Source organism: Narcine bancroftii, chromosome 3 (assembly GCF_036971445.1).
Source record: "Narcine bancroftii isolate sNarBan1 chromosome 3, sNarBan1.hap1, whole genome shotgun sequence".
NCBI classification, from domain to species: Eukaryota; Metazoa; Chordata; class Chondrichthyes; order Torpediniformes; family Narcinidae; genus Narcine; species Narcine bancroftii.
The window spans coordinates 84,175,409-84,183,529 of NC_091471.1; positions in this window are offsets into that span (position 1 = coordinate 84,175,409).

Below are 8,121 nucleotides of genomic sequence, written 5' to 3' on the forward strand. Positions count from 1 at the left end.
CGGCAGAAAACTCAGCCGGTCAAGGGGGGGTCCGGCAGAAACTCAGCCGGTCAAGGGGGGTCCGGCAGAAACTCAGCCGGTCAAGGGGGGTCCGGCAGAACTCAGCCGGTCAAGGGGGGTCCGGCAGAAACTCAGCCGGTCAAGGGGGGTCCGGCAGAAACTCAGCCGGTCAAGGGGGGTCCGCAGAAACTCAGCCGGTCAAGGGGGGTCCGGCAGAAACTCAGCCGGTCAAGGGGGGTCCGGCAGAAACTCAGCCGGTCAAGGGGGGTCCGGCAGAAACTCAGCCGGTCAAGGGGGGTCCGGCAGAAACTCAGCCGGTCAAGGGGGGTCCGGCAGAAACTCAGCCGGTCAAGGGGGGTCCGGCAGAAACTCAGCCGGTCAAGGGGGGTCCGGCAGAAACTCAGCCGGTCAAGGGGGGTCCGGCAGAAACTCAGCCGGTCAAGGGGGGTCCGGCAGAAACTCAGCCGGTCAAGGGGGGTCCGGCAGAAACTCAGCCGGTCAAGGGGGGTCCGGCAGAAACTCAGCCGGTCAAGGGGGGTCCGGCAGAAACTCAGCCGGTCAAGGGGGGTCCGGCAGAAACTCAGCCGGTCAAGGGGGGTCCGGCAGAAACTCAGCCGGTCAAGGGGGGTCCGGCAGAAACTCAGCCGGTCAAGGGGGGGTCCGGCAGAAACTCAGCCGGTCAAGGGGGGTCCGGCAGAAACTCAGCCGGTCAAGGGGGGTCCGGCAGAAACTCAGCCGGTCAAGGGGGGTCCGGCAGAAACTCAGCCGGTCAAGGGGGGTCCGGCAGAAACTCAGCCGGTCAAGGGGGTCCGGCAGAACTCAGCCGGTCAAGGGGGGTCCGGCAGAAACTCAGCCGGTCAAGGGGGGTCCGGCAGAAACTCAGCCGGTCAAGGGGGGTCCGGCAGAAACTCAGCCGGTCAAGGGGGGTCGGCAGAAACTCAGCCGGTCAAGGGGGGTCCGGCAGAAACTCAGCCGGTCAGGGGGGTCCGGCAGAAACTCAGCCGGTCAAGGGGGGTCCGGCAGAAACTCAGCCGGTCAAGGGGGGTCCGGCAGAAACTCAGCCGGTCAAGGGGGGTCGGCAGAAACTCAGCCGGTCAAGGGGGGTCCGGCAGAAACTCAGCCGGTCAAGGGGGGTCCGGCAGAAACTCAGCCGGTCAAGGGGGGTCCGGCAGAAACTCAGCCGGTCAAGGGGGGTCCGGCAGAAACTCAGCCGGTCAAGGGGGGTCCGGCAGAAACTCAGCCGGTCAAGGGGGGTCCGGCAGAAACTCAGCCGGTCAAGGGGGGTCCGGCAGAAACTCAGCCGGTCAAGGGGGGTCCGGCAGAAACTCAGCCGGTCAAGGGGGGTCCGGCAGAACTCAGCGGTCAAGGGGGGTCCGCAGAACTCAGCGGTCAAGGGGGGTCCGGCAGAAACTCAGCCGGTCAAGGGGGGTCCGGCAGAAACTCAGCCGGTCAAGGGGGGTCCGGCAGAAACTCAGCCGGTCAAGGGGGGTCCGGCAGAAACTCAGCCGGTCAAGGGGGGTCCGGCAGAAACTCAGCCGGTCAAGGGGGGTCCGGCAGAAACTCAGCCGGTCAAGGGGGGTCCGGCAGAAACTCAGCCGGTCAAGGGGGGTCCGGCAGAAACTCAGCCGGTCAAGGGGGGGTCCGGCAGAAACTCAGCCGGTCAAGGGGGGTCCGGCAGAAACTCAGCCGGTCAAGGGGGTCCGGCAGAAACTCAGCCGGTCAAGGGGGGTCCGGCAGAAACTCAGCCGTCAAGGGGGGTCCGGCAGAAACTCAGCCGGTCAAGGGGGGTCCGGCAGAAACTCAGCCGGTCAAGGGGGGTCCGGCAGAAACTCAGCCGGTCAAGGGGGGTCCGGCAGAAACTCAGCCGGTCAAGGGGGGTCCGGCAGAAACTCAGCCGGTCAAGGGGGGTCCGGCAGAAACTCAGCCGGTCAAGGGGGGTCCGGCAGAAACTCAGCCGGTCAAGGGGGGTCCGGCAGAAACTCAGCCGGTCAAGGGGGGTCCGGCAGAAACTCAGCCGGTCAAGGGGGGTCCGGCAGAAACTCAGCCGGTCAAGGGGGGTCCGGCAGAAACTCAGCCGGTCAAGGGGGGTCCGGCAGAAACTCAGCCGGTCAAGGGGGGTCCGGCAGAAACTCAGCCGGTCAAGGGGGGTCCGGCAGAAACTCAGCCGGTCAAGGGGGGTCCGGCAGAAACTCAGCCGGTCAAGGGGGGGTCCGGCAGAAACTCAGCCGGTCAAGGGGGGTCCGGCAGAAACTCAGCCGGTCAAGGGGGGTCCGGCAGAAACTCAGCCGGTCAAGGGGGGTCCGGCAGAAACTCAGCCGGTCAAGGGGGGTCCGGCAGAAACTCAGCCGGTCAAGGGGGGGTCCGGCAGAAACTCAGCCGGTCAAGGGGGGTCCGGCAGAAACTCAGCCGGTCAAGGGGGGTCCGGCAGAAACTCAGCCGGTCAAGGGGGGTCCGGCAGAAACTCAGCCGGTCAAGGGGGGTCCGGCAGAAACTCAGCCGGTCAAGGGGGGTCCGGCAGAAACTCAGCCGTCAAGGGGGGTCCGGCAGAAACTCAGCCGGTCAAGGGGGGTCCGGCAGAAACTCAGCCGGTCAAGGGGGGTCCGGCAGAAACTCAGCCGGTCAAGGGGGGGTCGGCAGAAACTCAGCCGGTCAAGGGGGGGTCCGGCAGAAACTCAGCCGGTCAAGGGGGGTCCGGCAGAAACTCAGCCGGTCAAGGGGGGTCCGGCAGAAACTCAGCCGGTCAAGGGGGGGTCCGGCAGAAACTCAGCCGGTCAAGGGGGGTCCGGCAGAAACTCAGCCGGTCAAGGGGGGTCCGGCAGAAACTCAGCCGGTCAAGGGGGGTCCGGCAGAAACTCAGCCGGTCAAGGGGGGTCCGGCAGAAACTCAGCCGGTCAAGGGGGGTCCGGCAGAAACTCAGCCGGTCAAGGGGGGGTCCGGCAGAAACTCAGCCGGTCAAGGGGGGTCCGGCAGAAACTCAGCCGGTCAAGGGGGGGTCCGGCAGAAACTCAGCCGGTCAAGGGGGTCCGCAGAAACTCAGCGGTCAAGGGGGGTCCGGCAGAAACTCAGCCGGTCAAGGGGGGTCCGGCAGAAACTCAGCCGGTCAAGGGGGGTCCGCAGAAACTCAGCCGGTCAAGGGGGGTCCGGCAGAAACTCAGCCGGTCAAGGGGGGGGGTCCGGCAGAAACTCAGCCGGTCAAGGGGGGTCCGGCAGAAACTCAGCCGGTCAAGGGGGGTCCGGCAGAAACTCAGCCGGTCAAGGGGGGTCCGGCAGAAACTCAGCCGGTCAAGGGGGTCCGGCAGAAACTCAGCCGGTCAAGGGGGGTCCGGCAGAAACTCAGCCGGTCAAGGGGGGTCCGGCAGAAAACTCAGCCGGTCAAGGGGGGTCCGGCAGAAACTCAGCCGGTCAAGGGGGTCCGGCAGAAACTCAGCCGGTCAAGGGGGGTCCGGCAGAAACTCAGCCGGTCAAGGGGGGTCCGGCAGAAACTCAGCCGGTCAAGGGGGGTCCGGCAGAAACTCAGCCGGTCAAGGGGGGTCCGGCAGAAACTCAGCCGGTCAAGGGGGGTCCGGCAGAAACTCAGCCGGTCAAGGGGGGTCCGGCAGAAACTCAGCCGGTCAAGGGGGGGGTCCGGCAGAAACTCAGCCGGTCAAGGGGGGTCCGGCAGAAACTCAGCCGGTCAAGGGGGGTCCGGCAGAAACTCAGCCGGTCAAGGGGGGTCCGGCAGAAACTCAGCCGGTTCAAGGGGGGTCCGGCAGAAACTCAGCCGGTCAAGGGGGGTCCGGCAGAAACTCAGCCGGTCAAGGGGGGTCCGGCAGAAACTCAGCCGGTCAAGGGGGGTCCGGCAGAAACTCAGCCGGTCAAGGGGGGTCCGGCAGAAACTCAGCCGGTCAAGGGGGGTCCGGCAGAAACTCAGCCGGTCAAGGGGGGTCCGGCAGAAACTCAGCCGGTCAAGGGGGGTCCGGCAGAAACTCAGCCGGTCAAGGGGGGTCCGGCAGAAACTCAGCCGGTCAAGGGGGGGTCCGGCAGAAACTCAGCCGGTCAAGGGGGGGTCCGGCAGAAACTCAGCCGGTCAAGGGGGGTCGGCAGAACTCGGGTCAAGGGGGGTCCGGCAGAAACTCAGCCGGTCAAGGGGGGTCCGGCAGAAACTCAGCCGGTCAAGGGGGGTCCGGCAGAAACTCAGCCGGTCAAGGGGGGTCCGGCAGAAACTCAGCCGGTCAAGGGGGGTCCGGCAGAAACTCAGCCGGTCAAGGGGGGTCCGGCAGAAACTCAGCCGGTCAAGGGGGGTCCGGCAGAAAACTCAGCCGGTCAAGGGGGGTCCGGCAGAAACTCAGCCGGTCAAGGGGGGTCCGGCAGAAACTCAGCCGGTCAAGGGGGGTCCGGCAGAAACTCAGCCGGTCAAGGGGGGTCCGGCAGAAACTCAGCCGGTCAAGGGGGGTCCGGCAGAAACTCAGCCGGTCAAGGGGGGTCCGGCAGAAACTCAGCCGGTCAAGGGGGGTCCGGCAGAAACTCAGCCGGTCAAGGGGGGTCCGGCAGAAACTCAGCCGGTCAAGGGGGGTCCGGCAGAAACTCAGCCGGTCAAGGGGGGTCCGGCAGAAACTCAGCCGGTCAAGGGGGGTCCGGCAGAAACTCAGCCGGTCAAGGGGGGTCCGGCAGAAACTCAGCCGGTCAAGGGGGGTCCGGCAGAAACTCAGCCGGTCAAGGGGGGTCCGGCAGAAACTCAGCCGGTCAAGGGGGGTCCGGCAGAAACTCAGCCGGTCAAGGGGGGTCCGGCAGAAACTCAGCCGGTCAAGGGGGGTCCGGCAGAAACTCAGCCGGTCAAGGGGGGTCCGGCAGAAACTCAGCCGGTCAAGGGGGGTCCGGCAGAAACTCAGCCGGTCAAGGGGGGTCCGGCAGAAACTCAGCCGGTCAAGGGGGGTCCGGCAGAAACTCAGCCGGTCAAGGGGGGTCCGGCAGAAACTCAGCCGGTCAAGGGGGGTCCGGCAGAAACTCAGCCGGTCAAGGGGGGGTCCGGCAGAAACTCAGCGGTCAAGGGGGGTCCGGCAGAAACTCAGCCGGTCAAGGGGGGTCCGGCAGAAACTCAGCGGTCAAGGGGGGTCCGGCAGAAACTCAGCCGGTCAAGGGGGGTCCGGCAGAAACTCAGCCGGTCAAGGGGGGTCCGGCAGAAACAGCCGGTCAAGGGGGGTCCGGCAGAAACTCAGCAGGTCAAGGGGGGTCCGGCAGAAACTCAGCAGGTCAAGGGGGGTCCGGCAGAAACTCAGCAGGTCAAGGGGGGTCCGGCAGAAACTCAGCAGGTCAAGGGGGGTCCGGCAGAAACTCAGCAGGTCAAGGGGGGTCCGGCAGAAACTCAGCAGGTCAAGGGGGGTCCGGCAGAAACTCAGCAGGTCAAGGGGGGTCCGGCAGAAACTCAGCAGGTCAAGGGGGGTCCGGCAGAAACTCAGCAGGTCAAGGGGGGTCCGGCAGAAACTCAGCAGGTCAAGGGGGGTCCGGCAGAAACTCAGCAGGTCAAGGGGGGTCCGGCAGAATCTCAGCAGGTCAAGGGGGGTCCGGCAGAAACTCAGCAGGTCAAGGGGGGTCCGGCAGAAACTCAGCAGGTCAAGGGGGGTCCGGCAGAAACTCAGCAGGTCAAGGGGGGTCCGGCAGAAACTCAGCAGGTCAAGGGGGGTCCGGCAGAAACTCAGCAGGTCAAGGGGGGTCCGGCAGAAACTCAGCAGGTCAAGGGGGGTCCGGCAGAAACTCAGCAGGTCAAGGGGGGTCCGGCAGAAACTCAGCAGGTCAAGGGGGGTCCGGCAGAAACTCAGCAGGTCAAGGGGGGTCCGGCAGAAACTCAGCAGGTCAAGGGGGGTCCGGCAGAAACTCAGCAGGTCAAGGGGGGTCCGGCAGAAACTCAGCAGGTCAAGGGGGGTCCGGCAGAAACTCAGCAGGTCAAGGGGGGTCCGGCAGAAACTCAGCAGGTCAAGGGGGGTCCGGCAGAAACTCAGCAGGTCAAGGGGGGTCCGCAGAATCTTAAGGGGGGCCTGACCTCGCCAGGACCATTGCCCACTCCCCCTCCCTGCCGCAGGCCGACCCGCAACTCACGGTGACGGGGCCGCTGATCTGCCGAGATGCCGCCCTGCACCGAGAGCCGATGCCCCCGCACTGTCGTCCAACCCGATCGACCGCAAACCTCGCCCTCACGCACACAGGCCTGAGTAAGTATTATGAACTTTAATCTCAGGATAAAACGATCTTCCAATCGTTTCATGTCACAGTGATAAATATATTCCTGGTTAAAAATGGTCCTGCACCTGGATTCAAGCTCATTAGGCATAAAACATGAAAAGTGTGTAAATCAAAGGATATCTGTACCAATGGAAAAAGGGCATGGCAAATAACCCTGCTAGAGTTCATGCCCGTTTGATTGTTTCAGGAATCATGTTATTCTCCCACATTCTCAATAGCCCTCAGATTTTACTATTCGACAGCACACTAGCAACATTTGACAAATCCTCTATAGAGAAATATTATTTATTGAATATTTTATTTCTCATTTGTTAATGCTTCTGGAAAGAGTTTATCCAAAACTATTATTAAACATTTATTTTAATAAGAAAAAGTTTAACATTACATATGTTGAGAGAAGAGAAAACATGCAGATGTTGTTGAAAATTTTCAATAAATATTTAGTTCGGCCCTCGACTTAGTCCAAGTTTTTAATTTTGGCCCTCCGTGAATTTGAGTTTGACACCCCTGCTCTACAGTGTAATTGATCAGAACATTAAATGAAGGGATGACGTCATTGGACATTTCAATGAAAGCTACTCAATAACATGCTCTGCAAAAATACAGATACATCAAAACTTATTAGCATGCATTTCAATCGAGAAGTTAGTATCACTTCAGCAATCTCTGGAATTGTATAAAAACACCATATGTTATTTACTGTTGTAAAAATGCATTTAAATATAATTAACATGAAACATTAATAGTATTAATGATTCTTTGATTATAACCATATAACAATTACAGAACAGTTCAGCTCTTCGAGTCCATGCTGAACACTTTGTCCCACCTAGTCCCATTGACACACACTCAGCCCATAACCTTCCCTACCCAATTTTACTTTAAAAATTAAAATTAAACCCACATCTACCATTTTGGCCAGAAGCTCATTCCACACTCCCACCAACCTCAGTGAAGAAATTGTCCCTCATGTTTCCCTTAACTTTTCCCCCTTCAATCTCAATCCATGTCTTCTTGTTTGAATCTCCCCCAGTCTCAATGGAAAAAGCCTATCTACATAGATATTTAAAATTATGAGGGCAACAGATAGTCAATCAAATCACCCCGGCCTGGACACCCCGGCAACATTCTTGTAAATCTCTTCTGCACTCTCTCTATTTTGTTTGTATCCTTTGTATAATTCAGTGATCAAAACTACACAATATTCCAAATTTGGCCTTACCAATCTTTAACACAACATCCCAACACTTGTATTCAATACTCTGATTTATGAAGGCCAACATACCAAAGCTTTCTTCATCACCCTATCTACATGTGGCGCCACTTTCAGGGAATTATGTACCAGAATTCCTAAATCACTTTGTTCTACTGCACTCCTCAATTCTCTACCATTTAACATCTATGACCTCTGCTGATTAGTCCTCCAAAAATGTAGCATCTCACACTTATCAGTATTAAACTCCATCTGCCATCTTTCTGCCCATTCTTCTAATTGGCTCTATCCAACTGTAAGCTTTGAAAACCTTCCTCACTATTCACAACACCTCCAATCTTCATATCATCTGCATACTTACTAATCCAATTTACCACCCTATCATCTAGATCATAAATATATATGTCAAACAACAACAGACCCAGTACCAACTCCTGAGGCTCTCCACTGGTCACCAGCCTCTAACTTGACAAACAATTTTCCACCATCCCTCTGGCATCTCCCATCCAACCATTGATGTATCCATTTCACTAATTCTACATTAATACCTAATGATTGAACCTTCCTAATTAATCTTTTATGCAGAACCTTGTCAAAGACCATATAGACAACACCCACAGCCTTCCCTTTATCAACCTTCTTCATAACTACTTTGAAAAATTCTATAAAATTTGGAAAATACCATCTACCAG